Below are 20,198 nucleotides of genomic sequence, written 5' to 3'. Positions count from 1 at the left end.
ATTATGCACTCTCTTTGCTTAGACATTAAATCTGATGGATTTAATATGATGCAAGGAGCTGAAAACATAATCCTTATTTACAGGATTCAGTATAAAGTTATGAACACCGTAGTACCCAAGATGAAAAATATTTTACAAGATCAAAAGGGGTCTACTACTTTGTTTATAACCAATTTAGAAAAAAGTAATTTAAAAGTCCCAAAAACGATCACATGGGATCAGGTTAATTTACCTGAAAATTGGATACTTGAAAAGGCTAATGAGCCTGTTAAAAAAGATAACCGTGAACTCGAAGAAATCAAAGAGTTCCCTGACGGTGATGTTGAAATTGTCTTCTCTAATCAGAGAATTGCAAGGCTAAAATTAGAAAGCCTAAACAACAAAGTTATTCCAGGTAGAAGTTCTACTTCGTCAGTTCCAACAACTAATTTTGAAAAAATTTCTGGAACAAAATTTACCTCTGACGGAGTAAACCAACCTGAATATAGGGTTAATTTACCCACTTCTGAAATTAATAGCGAAAGAACATCCCCCACTCCTTCTGATATGGGTTATTATAGCCTTTCGCCTATAACGATCCATGAAGAAGAAAAATTCAAATTTAAATTTCCTTTTAGGGGACTTCCAAAGGAATTATTTTATTCCAAAGAAAACAAATTGAAGAGAAAATGGTTTTCCCTTGCTAAAGACTCTAAGAGTCATGAAAAATGGTTTTCTCGCTATAAAAAATTTTTAATAAAAAATGGAGAAGTTATTGATTTCTTCAATTTTATGGAACGTGCTTATGAAAAATTTCCTGACTTCGAGGATCAAGATTTCATATTTTCTCTTGAAGCTTCTTATAAGAATTTTATTGCTAAAAATGGAAAAGTTTTTAGAAGTGTTCATCCTCCGGAAACCCAATTAGCAATAAGAATCAACAACGAAGAAGTTGTAGCAACTCCTTACAGGAAAAGCGACAACATTGAGGCTGTTGTTGAACAAAACAATTTTACAAATTTAACTCTCAGAACAATGGGAGATCAATTAAATAGAATTGAGAAAAATATTGATTTTGAAAAACAAGAAAAGGCTTCAAATGTTTCTAAAATTTCAGAAACTACTTTTGAAGAAAAGGTTTTATTCAAACCAATGAGTTCTGAAAACTTTGATTTCAAGATGGATCCTCAGAATTCCGAAATGGTTGATGAGATTATGAAAAGATTAAAAAATCTTGGAATTAAAGACAATGAATGTGCTCCTCTAGAGACACATGAGTCAGATTATAATTCTGATGCTTCTTATGATGAAGCAGAAAATTCTTCAAAGACAGAAGATAAAATCAATCTTCTGGAGAATATGTTCTTATCAGAACAAAAAAATAATGAATTTCAAGTAAATAAGCTTGCATCTTCCTACAAGAAGAAAATGGCTTATAATATTCCTGCTAAGCCCTATTATCATAGGCCTACACCTGTAGATCTTCAATTAGAACAACATGATGAATTCATGACTGTTCAATTTGATGGAAAATCCATTAATGAATGGAATATAGATGGCATGTCAGAATACCAAATACAAACGGTATTGCACTACATGACTATGTATGCAACTGCTTGTAAAACACATGGAAATTCTGATCAAAATATTGCCAAAGCCTTAACTCAAGGCTTTACTGGTCAATTGAAAGGATGGTGGGATTTCTACCTTCCTGAAGAAGCCAAAATACATATTTCACAGGCTATTAAAACAGAAGTCAGAGGCAATGAGGCTGTACAAGTTACAGATTGTGTCAATACACTTCTGTATACAATAGCAAAACATTTTATTGGCACTACATCGTTGCTTATTGATAGATCTCAAGAGCAACTGATGAATTTAAAATGTCAGAACTTATCTCAGTTCAAATGGTATAAAGACGTATTCTTTTCAAAAGTCTTCACCAGGCATGATAGTCAAAATGATTTTTGGAAAGAGAAGTTCTTATCAGGACTACCCCATTTCTTTGCGGAAAAAATACGCAATCGTATTAAGCAAAGACACAATGGAATTATTCCTTATTCCGAATACACTTATGGGGATTTAGCCTCAGAAGTGGTTGCTGAAGGCATTAATTTATGCAATGAAATAAAATTACATAGACAAATCCAAAAGGAAAAGGTCCTTGGAAAAAGAATTATAGGGGACTTTTGTGAGCAAATTGGCTTACCACCTATTGGAACCTCTATCGAAAATAGAGGGAAAAGGACTAATAAGGTCTATGCCAAGCAGAAGTATTTTCCTAAGCAGAAAAGGAAAAAATTTTTTAAAGGAAAGAAAAGGAAGTCTGAACCTGAGAACAATCCTCGACAAAAGACTATCCCTGTCTGCTGGAAATGCCAGAAACCTGGCCACTACGCTAATAAGTGTAGAATGAAAAAGAAAATCAATAGTCTGAATATTGATGAAGGCCTTAAGAGGTCACTTGAAAAATTACTTCTTAATGAAGAAGGAAAAAATTTTAAAGTAGCCGCTATTGCGGAAGACAATCCTGAGGAAGAATCATCTTCAGAGGGATCTGATGATCAAATAGAAGAATCTGAGGATGACTCTTGCGAAGGAAATTGTGATTACTACAAAGCCTTATGTCAGGCAAATGGTCTATTTCCTTTAACAAAAGAGGATAATTTCATCCTTGACCTTATTGATCAACTTTCTGATCCCATTGTTAAAAGACAAATGCTTCAAAAGTATTTGGAAGATTACAATGGAAAGAAAGGTGACAAAAGGTTGAAATTTGAAGAGCCAGAGACTTATAGTCTAAAAGAAATTTTACAAAGAGCTAAGGCTTCAACATCAAAAGAAGAAACTCCTGGAGAATCTTCTCGCATTAATGAATTACTGCATGAAGTCAAAGTTCTCAAAAGAGAAATTAATACTCTTAAATCTAGAGTAACTTCTCTTGAAATTAAAAAGGATAAATCTATTCTTTCTGAGTCTGGTTCTGATCATGAGTCAGATGAAGAAGAATGGAATTCCTTAAAGGAAAAATTAAATACTTTATCATCTGTTAAAGATAAATCTTCAAAAGACGAAGGATCTTTGAAGGATGAATCTTTAACATATGTTAATATGTTAGACAGGGTTATTACCCATAAATGGCATATTAAAATTAAAATCATTGTTCATAAAGAATATACTCTTTCTGCAATTGCCATGGTAGACTCTGGAGCAGATTTAAACTGTATCAATGAAGGATTGATACCCTCCAGATATTTTTCAAAAACTACTGAAATTTTAAATGCTGCAGATGGTAGAAAAATGCTTGTAAATTACAAGCTACAAAATACTGCAGTTTGCAATAATGGAATTTGTTTAGAGATGCCATTTATAATGGTAAAGAATCTTTCTCATGATGTTATTTTGGGAAATCCTTTTCTTCACATGTTATATCCCATTAAAAGCATTAGTGAGAAAGGTATAACAAGTTCTATTAATTCTCAAGAAATTACATTTAATTTCGTTACTAAACCTCGTTATCACGAGATTGATTTAATACAAAAGAAAATTCAGAGAAAAGAAAGTTTTCTTAACTCCTTATCTCAGGAGATCAGTTGCATGAAAATTACTGAAAAAATCAAGCATCCTTTAATTCAAAGGAAAATAAATGATCTTTATGATCTTATTGTCAAAACAATATGTTCTGATATCCCCAATGCCTTCTGGGAAAGAAAGAAACATATTGTTAGTCTGCCTTATGAGCCAGACTTCAATGAAAGGCAAATTCCCACTAAGGCTAGACCTATTGCTATGGGGCCTCGCCATTTGGAAATTTGCAAAAAAGAGATTGATGAGTTATTACTCAAAGGTTTAATTAGAAAATCATACAGCCCTTGGAGTTGTCCTGCATTTTATGTTGAAAATGCTGCTGAACTTGAAAGAGGTGTTCCTAGGCTTGTAATTAATTACAAACCTTTGAACAAAGCTCTTAGATGGATAAGGTATCCAATCCCTAATAAAAGGGACTTATTAAATCGGCTGTTTTCAGCCAAAGTTATGTCCAAATTTGATATGAAATCTGGGTTTTGGCAAATTCAGATCGATGAAAAGGATAGATACAAAACTGCATTCACAGTTCCTTTTGGCCACTATGAGTGGAATGTGATGCCTTTTGGGCTTAAGAATGCCCCTTCAGAATTTCAAAATATAATGAATGACATTTTTAGTCCTTATACGTCATTCTGTATTGTTTATATCGATGATGTTCTAGTATTTTCTGAAAATATAGATAAACACTTTAAACATCTTCAAGCATTTATTAATGCTGTCAAACATGCTGGTTTAGTTGTGTCAGAAAAAAAGATCAAATTATTTCAAACAGAAATAAGATTTCTTGGCCATACCATCAAAGAAGGGACTATTTTCCCCATTGATAGAGCTATTATTTTTGCGGATAAATTTCCAGATGAAATCAAAGAAAAAACTCAATTGCAAAGGTTTTTAGGAAGTCTTAATTATATTTCTGACTTTTATAAAAACTTAGCAATTGATGCTAAGCCTTTATTTGACAGGCTTAAGAAAAATCCTCCTGATTGGACTAATGTTCATACAGAAGCAGTCCAGAAGATAAAATTAAAGATTAAGGAAATTCCTTGTCTTGCCATTGCTAATCCAGAGGCTTTTAAAATTGTTGAAACTGATGCTTCTGAATTAGGCTATGGTGGAATCCTTAAACAAAGGATTAATAACAAAGAAACCCTAGTAAGATTTACTTCTGGGATATGGCAAGGGCCAAGGAAAAATTATTCCACAATTAAAAAGGAAATCCTTTCTATAGTTTTGTGTATACAGAAATTCGAAAGTGATTTACTAAACCAAAAATTTTTGGTCAGGGTTGATTGTAAATCAGCCAAAGATGTTTTAGAAAAAGATGTTAAAAATATAGCATCAAAACAAATTTTTGCAAGATGGCAAGGCATATTGTCTGTGTTTGATTTCGACATTGAATTTATCAAAGGAAGTAGTAATTCACTACCTGATTTCTTAACTCGTGAATTTTTGCAGAATCATGAGTAAAAAGCCTGATGATGGCAAAGGGAAAGCTAAATTTGCAGTTTCTCCCTCAAGCGCAAGTTCTCGGTCTTATAAGACTATGATTGTTAAAACAACGGAACAGCTTAAAGCTGAAGCCTTAAAGGCGACTCCTAAGGAGTTAAAATTAAGAGAAGATGCTTATTTAGCAGCAATTCAGTCTAATCAGACTAACGAATATATCTATCCATACATTCCTTACTCTACCATATGGATAGCACCTATTGAGCTAAAATACGCTCATCTTTCTCCAGCTGAAGCATCATCCTTTTATCTTAGGGAATCAGCGGACCCATTCCTTTATCCTAAGGAATACAATTTTTACTGCGCAATCCTGCAAGTGACTCAATCAGTGGAATTTGATTCTGTCATAAGGTCAGGCGCAGAATGGGCTTATTCTAAAGCCTTTATCAAGAAAGTTGTTACCCCTGAAATTTGGCAGGGTGATTTATTTAAATATCATGAAATACCCAGAGCTGGGAGAAGAGAGTTGGACAAATATTGGTTTAACTACTTTGATTATATAAAAGCCTGGGAAGGGGCCTTCTGTTATGAGAACAGATTAAAGAAACACAGTTGGTTCCTCCAATTTCGTGATTTCAACACCACTAATCTTCCACAGTGGTTTATCAAGTGGTTTTACACTTGGGGATCTCACCCCATAATTTTCCCTGACAAAGTCAGGAGTATATTTGATGATTTTATTAAATCCAACCCATCACTAAAAAATCCAGAGCTTATCTTTGCAGCTCATTATCAGGTGCCGTGGATAGTTAAATGGGACGTTATTATTGCAAATTGTCCTATCAAAAAATTTGAAATAACGGTCTCTCATGTCCCTTATTTGGGAAGAAGAATTCTTATCAAATGGTGGGATAAATTTGAATTCTTTAAGGATTCAATATTTTCGGCAAAGGGAATTATTTCATTTGAACCAGCGCCTCCACCAAAGGCTCCTAAAAAGGATGTCTCGGATCTTCTTAAAGAACTGCTCGCTTCATCATCAAAGTCAGACCTAAAGAAGCAGTTGAAAGAAATTCTAAACAACTCATCTGATGAAGATGAAGAAACTGAAGACGATGACTCTATGCAAGATTCTCAGGACCCATTTGCATAAGAGTCTAAATCTCAATCATGATCGCTTTTATTAAAGTGAAGCATTTTGTCTAAAGAAGAATATTATTATATTCACACCAATTATTCGCACTTTAAGGTGTCAGCATAAAATGTCAGTTATCTTTGAAACGTGCATTAGCAGTAATTAGGACCTGGCGATGGGGCCCATCGAGCACCCGGGGTTACTATTACTTGTCGTGATGCGTCGGCGGAAGAGATATTTCAGCATTAATGATTCCTTTACTTTACTTTAATAAAGAGCAATTGTAATACGTCATTGCTTAGGTATTTTGTTTTGTTGTTTTGTAAGTGCTCCATCTATATAAGGAGACTTAGTTCATTTGTAAGAGTACCTTGAAATTTACCTTGTAATCTTGTAAGACAAGAGTTTTAAATAATATTCTCCTTCTCTACCATTATTTTCTTCTTTCCACTTCCCAGATTTCATTATCACCCATCCTTCCTATTTCTCCAATCTTTCTTTCTTCCATGATCCTGTAAAGAATGGTATCAGAGCCAAGTGTGTAGGGAGGTATGTAATCTATCATGGTTTTAGTTTCTTTTTCATTTATGTTTTGTTCTTTAATTTCTTTTAGTTTCATTTATGTTTTTGTTTTAATCTTTGTTTAAGTTGTTATCTAAATTAAATTTCTTTAAACACTACTATACTTATTAAGTCTTGAAGCTTAACTTTGGTGAACTAAAGCATTTTTGTCCTGTGAAACCCGGGTTTTCACCCTAAGTCGCGTCGCCTGGAAGTCCCGTGTAGCCGGTGAGGGCATTTTAAGGGATTGGCATTAAAGCGTTGACAGTGATCAGGCAAATATGCTTGGGCTAACTAGAGCTATGTCTAAAAGACAAGATAAGGCTAATAGTAGCTATAATAAAGAAATTTTGATAAAAGAAAATTTCGAAAAATCCTTACAAAACTGGAATTTACCAGTCCAAAGTTCTGTTTATAAACAGAAAGGAACTTTTGAATTCGCCTCGGATTATATCGTAAAGACTGTAGAAGAGGCTATACCCTTAACTGAGGGTTACAACTCATTCCAGTTGTTGTCAAAAAATTTGATTGATAAACATAGACAACAACAATACAAATTCTTGCATGTTGGGTTAATTCAAGTAGGTTTGAAACCTGCTACCCGTCTAGGCTTAAACACGTCCGCAATTATTTGTGTACGTGATAAGAGGCATAACAAATTTCACGATTCACTACTTGGAATAGTGGAGTCCAGTCTTTGCGACGGACCCATATTCTTTTCATGTTTTCCAAATTTTACTCTGTCATTAAATGATCCCACAATTATGCACTCTCTTTGCTTAGACATTAAATCTGATGGATTTAATATGATGCAAGGAGCTGAAAACATAATCCTTATTTACAGGATTCAGTATAAAGTTATGAACACCGTAGTACCCAAGATGAAAAATATTTTACAAGATCAAAAGGGGTCTACTACTTTGTTTATAACCAATTTAGAAAAAAGTAATTTAAAAGTCCCAAAAACGATCACATGGGATCAGGTTAATTTACCTGAAAATTGGATACTTGAAAAGGCTAATGAGCCTGTTAAAAAAGATAACCGTGAACTCGAAGAAATCAAAGAGTTCCCTGACGGTGATGTTGAAATTGTCTTCTCTAATCAGAGAATTGCAAGGCTAAAATTAGAAAGCCTAAACAACAAAGTTATTCCAGGTAGAAGTTCTACTTCGTCAGTTCCAACAACTAATTTTGAAAAAATTTCTGGAACAAAATTTACCTCTGACGGAGTAAACCAACCTGAATATAGGGTTAATTTACCCACTTCTGAAATTAATAGCGAAAGAACATCCCCCACTCCTTCTGATATGGGTTATTATAGCCTTTCGCCTATAACGATCCATGAAGAAGAAAAATTCAAATTTAAATTTCCTTTTAGGGGACTTCCAAAGGAATTATTTTATTCCAAAGAAAACAAATTGAAGAGAAAATGGTTTTCCCTTGCTAAAGACTCTAAGAGTCATGAAAAATGGTTTTCTCGCTATAAAAAATTTTTAATAAAAAATGGAGAAGTTATTGATTTCTTCAATTTTATGGAACGTGCTTATGAAAAATTTCCTGACTTCGAGGATCAAGATTTCATATTTTCTCTTGAAGCTTCTTATAAGAATTTTATTGCTAAAAATGGAAAAGTTTTTAGAAGTGTTCATCCTCCGGAAACCCAATTAGCAATAAGAATCAACAACGAAGAAGTTGTAGCAACTCCTTACAGGAAAAGCGACAACATTGAGGCTGTTGTTGAACAAAACAATTTTACAAATTTAACTCTCAGAACAATGGGAGATCAATTAAATAGAATTGAGAAAAATATTGATTTTGAAAAACAAGAAAAGGCTTCAAATGTTTCTAAAATTTCAGAAACTACTTTTGAAGAAAAGGTTTTATTCAAACCAATGAGTTCTGAAAACTTTGATTTCAAGATGGATCCTCAGAATTCCGAAATGGTTGATGAGATTATGAAAAGATTAAAAAATCTTGGAATTAAAGACAATGAATGTGCTCCTCTAGAGACACATGAGTCAGATTATAATTCTGATGCTTCTTATGATGAAGCAGAAAATTCTTCAAAGACAGAAGATAAAATCAATCTTCTGGAGAATATGTTCTTATCAGAACAAAAAAATAATGAATTTCAAGTAAATAAGCTTGCATCTTCCTACAAGAAGAAAATGGCTTATAATATTCCTGCTAAGCCCTATTATCATAGGCCTACACCTGTAGATCTTCAATTAGAACAACATGATGAATTCATGACTGTTCAATTTGATGGAAAATCCATTAATGAATGGAATATAGATGGCATGTCAGAATACCAAATACAAACGGTATTGCACTACATGACTATGTATGCAACTGCTTGTAAAACACATGGAAATTCTGATCAAAATATTGCCAAAGCCTTAACTCAAGGCTTTACTGGTCAATTGAAAGGATGGTGGGATTTCTACCTTCCTGAAGAAGCCAAAATACATATTTCACAGGCTATTAAAACAGAAGTCAGAGGCAATGAGGCTGTACAAGTTACAGATTGTGTCAATACACTTCTGTATACAATAGCAAAACATTTTATTGGCACTACATCGTTGCTTATTGATAGATCTCAAGAGCAACTGATGAATTTAAAATGTCAGAACTTATCTCAGTTCAAATGGTATAAAGACGTATTCTTTTCAAAAGTCTTCACCAGGCATGATAGTCAAAATGATTTTTGGAAAGAGAAGTTCTTATCAGGACTACCCCATTTCTTTGCGGAAAAAATACGCAATCGTATTAAGCAAAGACACAATGGAATTATTCCTTATTCCGAATACACTTATGGGGATTTAGCCTCAGAAGTGGTTGCTGAAGGCATTAATTTATGCAATGAAATAAAATTACATAGACAAATCCAAAAGGAAAAGGTCCTTGGAAAAAGAATTATAGGGGACTTTTGTGAGCAAATTGGCTTACCACCTATTGGAACCTCTATCGAAAATAGAGGGAAAAGGACTAATAAGGTCTATGCCAAGCAGAAGTATTTTCCTAAGCAGAAAAGGAAAAAATTTTTTAAAGGAAAGAAAAGGAAGTCTGAACCTGAGAACAATCCTCGACAAAAGACTATCCCTGTCTGCTGGAAATGCCAGAAACCTGGCCACTACGCTAATAAGTGTAGAATGAAAAAGAAAATCAATAGTCTGAATATTGATGAAGGCCTTAAGAGGTCACTTGAAAAATTACTTCTTAATGAAGAAGGAAAAAATTTTAAAGTAGCCGCTATTGCGGAAGACAATCCTGAGGAAGAATCATCTTCAGAGGGATCTGATGATCAAATAGAAGAATCTGAGGATGACTCTTGCGAAGGAAATTGTGATTACTACAAAGCCTTATGTCAGGCAAATGGTCTATTTCCTTTAACAAAAGAGGATAATTTCATCCTTGACCTTATTGATCAACTTTCTGATCCCATTGTTAAAAGACAAATGCTTCAAAAGTATTTGGAAGATTACAATGGAAAGAAAGGTGACAAAAGGTTGAAATTTGAAGAGCCAGAGACTTATAGTCTAAAAGAAATTTTACAAAGAGCTAAGGCTTCAACATCAAAAGAAGAAACTCCTGGAGAATCTTCTCGCATTAATGAATTACTGCATGAAGTCAAAGTTCTCAAAAGAGAAATTAATACTCTTAAATCTAGAGTAACTTCTCTTGAAATTAAAAAGGATAAATCTATTCTTTCTGAGTCTGGTTCTGATCATGAGTCAGATGAAGAAGAATGGAATTCCTTAAAGGAAAAATTAAATACTTTATCATCTGTTAAAGATAAATCTTCAAAAGACGAAGGATCTTTGAAGGATGAATCTTTAACATATGTTAATATGTTAGACAGGGTTATTACCCATAAATGGCATATTAAAATTAAAATCATTGTTCATAAAGAATATACTCTTTCTGCAATTGCCATGGTAGACTCTGGAGCAGATTTAAACTGTATCAATGAAGGATTGATACCCTCCAGATATTTTTCAAAAACTACTGAAATTTTAAATGCTGCAGATGGTAGAAAAATGCTTGTAAATTACAAGCTACAAAATACTGCAGTTTGCAATAATGGAATTTGTTTAGAGATGCCATTTATAATGGTAAAGAATCTTTCTCATGATGTTATTTTGGGAAATCCTTTTCTTCACATGTTATATCCCATTAAAAGCATTAGTGAGAAAGGTATAACAAGTTCTATTAATTCTCAAGAAATTACATTTAATTTCGTTACTAAACCTCGTTATCACGAGATTGATTTAATACAAAAGAAAATTCAGAGAAAAGAAAGTTTTCTTAACTCCTTATCTCAGGAGATCAGTTGCATGAAAATTACTGAAAAAATCAAGCATCCTTTAATTCAAAGGAAAATAAATGATCTTTATGATCTTATTGTCAAAACAATATGTTCTGATATCCCCAATGCCTTCTGGGAAAGAAAGAAACATATTGTTAGTCTGCCTTATGAGCCAGACTTCAATGAAAGGCAAATTCCCACTAAGGCTAGACCTATTGCTATGGGGCCTCGCCATTTGGAAATTTGCAAAAAAGAGATTGATGAGTTATTACTCAAAGGTTTAATTAGAAAATCATACAGCCCTTGGAGTTGTCCTGCATTTTATGTTGAAAATGCTGCTGAACTTGAAAGAGGTGTTCCTAGGCTTGTAATTAATTACAAACCTTTGAACAAAGCTCTTAGATGGATAAGGTATCCAATCCCTAATAAAAGGGACTTATTAAATCGGCTGTTTTCAGCCAAAGTTATGTCCAAATTTGATATGAAATCTGGGTTTTGGCAAATTCAGATCGATGAAAAGGATAGATACAAAACTGCATTCACAGTTCCTTTTGGCCACTATGAGTGGAATGTGATGCCTTTTGGGCTTAAGAATGCCCCTTCAGAATTTCAAAATATAATGAATGACATTTTTAGTCCTTATACGTCATTCTGTATTGTTTATATCGATGATGTTCTAGTATTTTCTGAAAATATAGATAAACACTTTAAACATCTTCAAGCATTTATTAATGCTGTCAAACATGCTGGTTTAGTTGTGTCAGAAAAAAAGATCAAATTATTTCAAACAGAAATAAGATTTCTTGGCCATACCATCAAAGAAGGGACTATTTTCCCCATTGATAGAGCTATTATTTTTGCGGATAAATTTCCAGATGAAATCAAAGAAAAAACTCAATTGCAAAGGTTTTTAGGAAGTCTTAATTATATTTCTGACTTTTATAAAAACTTAGCAATTGATGCTAAGCCTTTATTTGACAGGCTTAAGAAAAATCCTCCTGATTGGACTAATGTTCATACAGAAGCAGTCCAGAAGATAAAATTAAAGATTAAGGAAATTCCTTGTCTTGCCATTGCTAATCCAGAGGCTTTTAAAATTGTTGAAACTGATGCTTCTGAATTAGGCTATGGTGGAATCCTTAAACAAAGGATTAATAACAAAGAAACCCTAGTAAGATTTACTTCTGGGATATGGCAAGGGCCAAGGAAAAATTATTCCACAATTAAAAAGGAAATCCTTTCTATAGTTTTGTGTATACAGAAATTCGAAAGTGATTTACTAAACCAAAAATTTTTGGTCAGGGTTGATTGTAAATCAGCCAAAGATGTTTTAGAAAAAGATGTTAAAAATATAGCATCAAAACAAATTTTTGCAAGATGGCAAGGCATATTGTCTGTGTTTGATTTCGACATTGAATTTATCAAAGGAAGTAGTAATTCACTACCTGATTTCTTAACTCGTGAATTTTTGCAGAATCATGAGTAAAAAGCCTGATGATGGCAAAGGGAAAGCTAAATTTGCAGTTTCTCCCTCAAGCGCAAGTTCTCGGTCTTATAAGACTATGATTGTTAAAACAACGGAACAGCTTAAAGCTGAAGCCTTAAAGGCGACTCCTAAGGAGTTAAAATTAAGAGAAGATGCTTATTTAGCAGCAATTCAGTCTAATCAGACTAACGAATATATCTATCCATACATTCCTTACTCTACCATATGGATAGCACCTATTGAGCTAAAATACGCTCATCTTTCTCCAGCTGAAGCATCATCCTTTTATCTTAGGGAATCAGCGGACCCATTCCTTTATCCTAAGGAATACAATTTTTACTGCGCAATCCTGCAAGTGACTCAATCAGTGGAATTTGATTCTGTCATAAGGTCAGGCGCAGAATGGGCTTATTCTAAAGCCTTTATCAAGAAAGTTGTTACCCCTGAAATTTGGCAGGGTGATTTATTTAAATATCATGAAATACCCAGAGCTGGGAGAAGAGAGTTGGACAAATATTGGTTTAACTACTTTGATTATATAAAAGCCTGGGAAGGGGCCTTCTGTTATGAGAACAGATTAAAGAAACACAGTTGGTTCCTCCAATTTCGTGATTTCAACACCACTAATCTTCCACAGTGGTTTATCAAGTGGTTTTACACTTGGGGATCTCACCCCATAATTTTCCCTGACAAAGTCAGGAGTATATTTGATGATTTTATTAAATCCAACCCATCACTAAAAAATCCAGAGCTTATCTTTGCAGCTCATTATCAGGTGCCGTGGATAGTTAAATGGGACGTTATTATTGCAAATTGTCCTATCAAAAAATTTGAAATAACGGTCTCTCATGTCCCTTATTTGGGAAGAAGAATTCTTATCAAATGGTGGGATAAATTTGAATTCTTTAAGGATTCAATATTTTCGGCAAAGGGAATTATTTCATTTGAACCAGCGCCTCCACCAAAGGCTCCTAAAAAGGATGTCTCGGATCTTCTTAAAGAACTGCTCGCTTCATCATCAAAGTCAGACCTAAAGAAGCAGTTGAAAGAAATTCTAAACAACTCATCTGATGAAGATGAAGAAACTGAAGACGATGACTCTATGCAAGATTCTCAGGACCCATTTGCATAAGAGTCTAAATCTCAATCATGATCGCTTTTATTAAAGTGAAGCATTTTGTCTAAAGAAGAATATTATTATATTCACACCAATTATTCGCACTTTAAGGTGTCAGCATAAAATGTCAGTTATCTTTGAAACGTGCATTAGCAGTAATTAGGACCTGGCGATGGGGCCCATCGAGCACCCGGGGTTACTATTACTTGTCGTGATGCGTCGGCGGAAGAGATATTTCAGCATTAATGATTCCTTTACTTTACTTTAATAAAGAGCAATTGTAATACGTCATTGCTTAGGTATTTTGTTTTGTTGTTTTGTAAGTGCTCCATCTATATAAGGAGACTTAGTTCATTTGTAAGAGTACCTTGAAATTTACCTTGTAATCTTGTAAGACAAGAGTTTTAAATAATATTCTCCTTCTCTACCATTATTTTCTTCTTTCCACTTCCCAGATTTCATTATCACCCATCCTTCCTATTTCTCCAATCTTTCTTTCTTCCATGATCCTGTAAAGAATGGTATCAGAGCCAAGTGTGTAGGGAGGTATGTAATCTATCATGGTTTTAGTTTCTTTTTCATTTATGTTTTGTTCTTTAATTTCTTTTAGTTTCATTTATGTTTTTGTTTTAATCTTTGTTTAAGTTGTTATCTAAATTAAATTTCTTTAAACACTACTATACTTATTAAGTCTTGAAGCTTAACTTTGGTGAACTAAAGCATTTTTGTCCTGTGAAACCCGGGTTTTCACCCTAAGTCGCGTCGCCTGGAAGTCCCGTGTAGCCGGTGAGGGCATTTTAAGGGATTGGCATTAAAGCGTTGACAGTGATCAGGCAAATATGCTTGGGCTAACTAGAGCTATGTCTAAAAGACAAGATAAGGCTAATAGTAGCTATAATAAAGAAATTTTGATAAAAGAAAATTTCGAAAAATCCTTACAAAACTGGAATTTACCAGTCCAAAGTTCTGTTTATAAACAGAAAGGAACTTTTGAATTCGCCTCGGATTATATCGTAAAGACTGTAGAAGAGGCTATACCCTTAACTGAGGGTTACAACTCATTCCAGTTGTTGTCAAAAAATTTGATTGATAAACATAGACAACAACAATACAAATTCTTGCATGTTGGGTTAATTCAAGTAGGTTTGAAACCTGCTACCCGTCTAGGCTTAAACACGTCCGCAATTATTTGTGTACGTGATAAGAGGCATAACAAATTTCACGATTCACTACTTGGAATAGTGGAGTCCAGTCTTTGCGACGGACCCATATTCTTTTCATGTTTTCCAAATTTTACTCTGTCATTAAATGATCCCACAATTATGCACTCTCTTTGCTTAGACATTAAATCTGATGGATTTAATATGATGCAAGGAGCTGAAAACATAATCCTTATTTACAGGATTCAGTATAAAGTTATGAACACCGTAGTACCCAAGATGAAAAATATTTTACAAGATCAAAAGGGGTCTACTACTTTGTTTATAACCAATTTAGAAAAAAGTAATTTAAAAGTCCCAAAAACGATCACATGGGATCAGGTTAATTTACCTGAAAATTGGATACTTGAAAAGGCTAATGAGCCTGTTAAAAAAGATAACCGTGAACTCGAAGAAATCAAAGAGTTCCCTGACGGTGATGTTGAAATTGTCTTCTCTAATCAGAGAATTGCAAGGCTAAAATTAGAAAGCCTAAACAACAAAGTTATTCCAGGTAGAAGTTCTACTTCGTCAGTTCCAACAACTAATTTTGAAAAAATTTCTGGAACAAAATTTACCTCTGACGGAGTAAACCAACCTGAATATAGGGTTAATTTACCCACTTCTGAAATTAATAGCGAAAGAACATCCCCCACTCCTTCTGATATGGGTTATTATAGCCTTTCGCCTATAACGATCCATGAAGAAGAAAAATTCAAATTTAAATTTCCTTTTAGGGGACTTCCAAAGGAATTATTTTATTCCAAAGAAAACAAATTGAAGAGAAAATGGTTTTCCCTTGCTAAAGACTCTAAGAGTCATGAAAAATGGTTTTCTCGCTATAAAAAATTTTTAATAAAAAATGGAGAAGTTATTGATTTCTTCAATTTTATGGAACGTGCTTATGAAAAATTTCCTGACTTCGAGGATCAAGATTTCATATTTTCTCTTGAAGCTTCTTATAAGAATTTTATTGCTAAAAATGGAAAAGTTTTTAGAAGTGTTCATCCTCCGGAAACCCAATTAGCAATAAGAATCAACAACGAAGAAGTTGTAGCAACTCCTTACAGGAAAAGCGACAACATTGAGGCTGTTGTTGAACAAAACAATTTTACAAATTTAACTCTCAGAACAATGGGAGATCAATTAAATAGAATTGAGAAAAATATTGATTTTGAAAAACAAGAAAAGGCTTCAAATGTTTCTAAAATTTCAGAAACTACTTTTGAAGAAAAGGTTTTATTCAAACCAATGAGTTCTGAAAACTTTGATTTCAAGATGGATCCTCAGAATTCCGAAATGGTTGATGAGATTATGAAAAGATTAAAAAATCTTGGAATTAAAGACAATGAATGTGCTCCTCTAGAGACACATGAGTCAGATTATAATTCTGATGCTTCTTATGATGAAGCAGAAAATTCTTCAAAGACAGAAGATAAAATCAATCTTCTGGAGAATATGTTCTTATCAGAACAAAAAAATAATGAATTTCAAGTAAATAAGCTTGCATCTTCCTACAAGAAGAAAATGGCTTATAATATTCCTGCTAAGCCCTATTATCATAGGCCTACACCTGTAGATCTTCAATTAGAACAACATGATGAATTCATGACTGTTCAATTTGATGGAAAATCCATTAATGAATGGAATATAGATGGCATGTCAGAATACCAAATACAAACGGTATTGCACTACATGACTATGTATGCAACTGCTTGTAAAACACATGGAAATTCTGATCAAAATATTGCCAAAGCCTTAACTCAAGGCTTTACTGGTCAATTGAAAGGATGGTGGGATTTCTACCTTCCTGAAGAAGCCAAAATACATATTTCACAGGCTATTAAAACAGAAGTCAGAGGCAATGAGGCTGTACAAGTTACAGATTGTGTCAATACACTTCTGTATACAATAGCAAAACATTTTATTGGCACTACATCGTTGCTTATTGATAGATCTCAAGAGCAACTGATGAATTTAAAATGTCAGAACTTATCTCAGTTCAAATGGTATAAAGACGTATTCTTTTCAAAAGTCTTCACCAGGCATGATAGTCAAAATGATTTTTGGAAAGAGAAGTTCTTATCAGGACTACCCCATTTCTTTGCGGAAAAAATACGCAATCGTATTAAGCAAAGACACAATGGAATTATTCCTTATTCCGAATACACTTATGGGGATTTAGCCTCAGAAGTGGTTGCTGAAGGCATTAATTTATGCAATGAAATAAAATTACATAGACAAATCCAAAAGGAAAAGGTCCTTGGAAAAAGAATTATAGGGGACTTTTGTGAGCAAATTGGCTTACCACCTATTGGAACCTCTATCGAAAATAGAGGGAAAAGGACTAATAAGGTCTATGCCAAGCAGAAGTATTTTCCTAAGCAGAAAAGGAAAAAATTTTTTAAAGGAAAGAAAAGGAAGTCTGAACCTGAGAACAATCCTCGACAAAAGACTATCCCTGTCTGCTGGAAATGCCAGAAACCTGGCCACTACGCTAATAAGTGTAGAATGAAAAAGAAAATCAATAGTCTGAATATTGATGAAGGCCTTAAGAGGTCACTTGAAAAATTACTTCTTAATGAAGAAGGAAAAAATTTTAAAGTAGCCGCTATTGCGGAAGACAATCCTGAGGAAGAATCATCTTCAGAGGGATCTGATGATCAAATAGAAGAATCTGAGGATGACTCTTGCGAAGGAAATTGTGATTACTACAAAGCCTTATGTCAGGCAAATGGTCTATTTCCTTTAACAAAAGAGGATAATTTCATCCTTGACCTTATTGATCAACTTTCTGATCCCATTGTTAAAAGACAAATGCTTCAAAAGTATTTGGAAGATTACAATGGAAAGAAAGGTGACAAAAGGTTGAAATTTGAAGAGCCAGAGACTTATAGTCTAAAAGAAATTTTACAAAGAGCTAAGGCTTCAACATCAAAAGAAGAAACTCCTGGAGAATCTTCTCGCATTAATGAATTACTGCATGAAGTCAAAGTTCTCAAAAGAGAAATTAATACTCTTAAATCTAGAGTAACTTCTCTTGAAATTAAAAAGGATAAATCTATTCTTTCTGAGTCTGGTTCTGATCATGAGTCAGATGAAGAAGAATGGAATTCCTTAAAGGAAAAATTAAATACTTTATCATCTGTTAAAGATAAATCTTCAAAAGACGAAGGATCTTTGAAGGATGAATCTTTAACATATGTTAATATGTTAGACAGGGTTATTACCCATAAATGGCATATTAAAATTAAAATCATTGTTCATAAAGAATATACTCTTTCTGCAATTGCCATGGTAGACTCTGGAGCAGATTTAAACTGTATCAATGAAGGATTGATACCCTCCAGATATTTTTCAAAAACTACTGAAATTTTAAATGCTGCAGATGGTAGAAAAATGCTTGTAAATTACAAGCTACAAAATACTGCAGTTTGCAATAATGGAATTTGTTTAGAGATGCCATTTATAATGGTAAAGAATCTTTCTCATGATGTTATTTTGGGAAATCCTTTTCTTCACATGTTATATCCCATTAAAAGCATTAGTGAGAAAGGTATAACAAGTTCTATTAATTCTCAAGAAATTACATTTAATTTCGTTACTAAACCTCGTTATCACGAGATTGATTTAATACAAAAGAAAATTCAGAGAAAAGAAAGTTTTCTTAACTCCTTATCTCAGGAGATCAGTTGCATGAAAATTACTGAAAAAATCAAGCATCCTTTAATTCAAAGGAAAATAAATGATCTTTATGATCTTATTGTCAAAACAATATGTTCTGATATCCCCAATGCCTTCTGGGAAAGAAAGAAACATATTGTTAGTCTGCCTTATGAGCCAGACTTCAATGAAAGGCAAATTCCCACTAAGGCTAGACCTATTGCTATGGGGCCTCGCCATTTGGAAATTTGCAAAAAAGAGATTGATGAGTTATTACTCAAAGGTTTAATTAGAAAATCATACAGCCCTTGGAGTTGTCCTGCATTTTATGTTGAAAATGCTGCTGAACTTGAAAGAGGTGTTCCTAGGCTTGTAATTAATTACAAACCTTTGAACAAAGCTCTTAGATGGATAAGGTATCCAATCCCTAATAAAAGGGACTTATTAAATCGGCTGTTTTCAGCCAAAGTTATGTCCAAATTTGATATGAAATCTGGGTTTTGGCAAATTCAGATCGATGAAAAGGATAGATACAAAACTGCATTCACAGTTCCTTTTGGCCACTATGAGTGGAATGTGATGCCTTTTGGGCTTAAGAATGCCCCTTCAGAATTTCAAAATATAATGAATGACATTTTTAGTCCTTATACGTCATTCTGTATTGTTTATATCGATGATGTTCTAGTATTTTCTGAAAATATAGATAAACACTTTAAACATCTTCAAGCATTTATTAATGCTGTCAAACATGCTGGTTTAGTTGTGTCAGAAAAAAAGATCAAATTATTTCAAACAGAAATAAGATTTCTTGGCCATACCATCAAAGAAGGGACTATTTTCCCCATTGATAGAGCTATTATTTTTGCGGATAAATTTCCAGATGAAATCAAAGAAAAAACTCAATTGCAAAGGTTTTTAGGAAGTCTTAATTATATTTCTGACTTTTATAAAAACTTAGCAATTGATGCTAAGCCTTTATTTGACAGGCTTAAGAAAAATCCTCCTGATTGGACTAATGTTCATACAGAAGCAGTCCAGAAGATAAAATTAAAGATTAAGGAAATTCCTTGTCTTGCCATTGCTAATCCAGAGGCTTTTAAAATTGTTGAAACTGATGCTTCTGAATTAGGCTATGGTGGAATCCTTAAACAAAGGATTAATAACAAAGAAACCCTAGTAAGATTTACTTCTGGGATATGGCAAGGGCCAAGGAAAAATTATTCCACAATTAAAAAGGAAATCCTTTCTATAGTTTTGTGTATACAGAAATTCGAAAGTGATTTACTAAACCAAAAATTTTTGGTCAGGGTTGATTGTAAATCAGCCAAAGATGTTTTAGAAAAAGATGTTAAAAATATAGCATCAAAACAAATTTTTGCAAGATGGCAAGGCATATTGTCTGTGTTTGATTTCGACATTGAATTTATCAAAGGAAGTAGTAATTCACTACCTGATTTCTTAACTCGTGAATTTTTGCAGAATCATGAGTAAAAAGCCTGATGATGGCAAAGGGAAAGCTAAATTTGCAGTTTCTCCCTCAAGCGCAAGTTCTCGGTCTTATAAGACTATGATTGTTAAAACAACGGAACAGCTTAAAGCTGAAGCCTTAAAGGCGACTCCTAAGGAGTTAAAATTAAGAGAAGATGCTTATTTAGCAGCAATTCAGTCTAATCAGACTAACGAATATATCTATCCATACATTCCTTACTCTACCA

Source organism: Eschscholzia californica, unplaced genomic scaffold (genome assembly GCF_041429995.1).
Source record: "Eschscholzia californica isolate CP2 unplaced genomic scaffold, dmEscCali1.0.p SCAF_3, whole genome shotgun sequence".
Taxonomy (NCBI): Eukaryota; Viridiplantae; Streptophyta; class Magnoliopsida; order Ranunculales; family Papaveraceae; genus Eschscholzia; species Eschscholzia californica.
Note: the sequence above shows the minus strand (reverse complement) of the source record.